Source organism: Monodelphis domestica, chromosome 7 (assembly GCF_027887165.1).
Source record: "Monodelphis domestica isolate mMonDom1 chromosome 7, mMonDom1.pri, whole genome shotgun sequence".
Taxonomy (NCBI): domain Eukaryota; kingdom Metazoa; phylum Chordata; class Mammalia; order Didelphimorphia; family Didelphidae; genus Monodelphis; species Monodelphis domestica.
In genome coordinates, this window is record NC_077233.1 from 74,406,733 (window position 1) to 74,409,020 (window position 2,288).

The following is a 2,288-nucleotide window of genomic DNA, read 5'->3' on the forward strand; positions in this document are numbered from 1 at the left end:
CCACCAGAGGACAGCAACAGATATTTTTTTTTGCTTTTTTTAAGAATAAAAATCCAACAAAACCATAAAAAATAAAATAAGCAAAATATCCCTCCCCTTACCCTATTCCCAATCATAATAATAATTAAAAATAAATAAATAAAAATATACATTCAAATTATATTATTATTTTCCCCCCCTTGTTCCTTTACTCTATATTTCTTATCAAAATACTAAGCAGCATAAATGCTACTTTGTTTGAAAGCCTTCTGTTTTATTCCCAATTAAGGAACTTTAATATTCAAGATTACCTCCTTCTCCTTATATTTCTAGGGCATTTTGTTTTTCTGATCTTCAGTGTTAAGATAAAAAATGCTTCTATATAAAAGATTAAATCAGAAATGCAGGCCAACAGGCAAATTAAGTTGGGCAATTTATAATACCTCTTACATGATCTAATGACAAATGCTGATCCCATACAAACCAAGTCTGAATTTCGTTAGCCTGTTCCTGAACCACTAAGAGAGACCAATCCTATTTCTCCCCAAATGGAGATCAGACATCCCTCTCCTATATATCAGGTGCAGACCCTTCTCTCTAATACTCTACAACACCTCTCTTATGTTCTGCAACTCCTGGCTAACTTTACCTCCCCTGATCCTTCTTCTAATCCCCCATACTCCCCTGTCCCTTCTCCAACCTCATAACCAATCCCAACCCCAAGGAAATGTCATCCTTTTATCATACCGGTTCCAACCCATATTGCTTTGATATCCCCAACATCAACTTCTAAGGAATCACAACCATGAAATGATTCCTATGAAAACCTTTTCCCCTTAAGGGAATTGACCAAAATAGGATGCAATGGGGATGTGGTAACCCTATGACACTATATAATTTTCACTTCTCAAGACATTAGAGAATTAAAATGTAAAATGTTCCTCATTTTGAGTTTGAGCCTATAGTTGTGACAAAGAAGATGGCTGACATATTTTATCAATGTGATCCATCTTATAAGGATGTTAAAAATTTGCTTAATGCTTTTCTAACAGAATGTGAGGAAATTAAGATCATCTCTCATGTTAACAAGGTCCAGGGGTGTAATGCAGCACACTGATCAGCTCAGGATCCTGATTGGGATTATAACAGCCCCGAGGACCATTTTCAGGTCCTTGTTGTAAGGAGTCCATTATAACAGTAATATGAGAAGGCTACAAAGATACAGAAACATAGACCACATTTGAAAGTCTTAAACTCTGATTATGAGACACATTCACAATTCATGGATGAGCTCATTGAGCTTGGAGGTAGGTATATAGACCTTGATATTTCTAAGGAAAACAATGTTAAACAAATAAAGCGATACTTTGTCAACAACTCTTGTAGGATGGTCCAGGATTATTTCAAAGCACATTGCCCACGGTGGCCTCAGATGGACTTTGAAGGCTTGAGGAAAACTGTTGTCTATGCCTTTAAAGGCCAAAAAGAAAAACAGGAAGAGACTAATAATCTCATAGAAACCTTGCAAAAAGAAATCAATTTTTTAAAGTATAGGTTTGATAAACAAGATAAAGAGCATGAGGCTCAACAAATGGCACTAGCCCAAAGAAACAATTATAGGAATAATAAGTACCATGGTGATTTCAGGAATCTTAATTTTAGACTGATAATAATTCTAAGAATATAAATCAGCCACCTGACAGCTCATAGGAAATGACCCCACAGCAGTATACCTTGAGTGGAGCTCATCCCCAACCACCCAGGGTGCTATTTCCCCTCAGGGCAGTACCCCAGGAAGTACCCAAAGATTATGAAGGTGTACAGGGGGAGTTGGGACACAGGAATCAGAGGATACAACCTTTGATTTTCCAGACCTCGATGTTTTAGAGCCCATTGTTCCTATCAATGGCCTCCCATATTGATGAGCCCCATGTAACATTGAAGGTTGGTAAAATGTATTATGATTGTCCTTTGGACAATGGAGATTCTCAGTCTGTATTGAAGAGTATACCTGATTCATATTGCAGTTCCATTGGATCAATAAATGCAGTGGGAGTATCAGGGACACCTCTAAAGGTTCCCAAGCTTTCCCCTAGAATAGTGTCCATAGGACCCTTTTGTGTGGAATTTCCTCTAATTTCCTCTGACTCCCTCATAAATTTACTAGGAAGAGGCCTTTTATGCAAGCTTAGGGTCATGATAACTTGCTCTCCAGATTGCTCTATGTCACTGGAATTCCCTGAGGAATCCTTAACTTTATTCCATGTATTTCTTTAAGATGCTTGTGAGATGAAGGAGACTCCTAATTT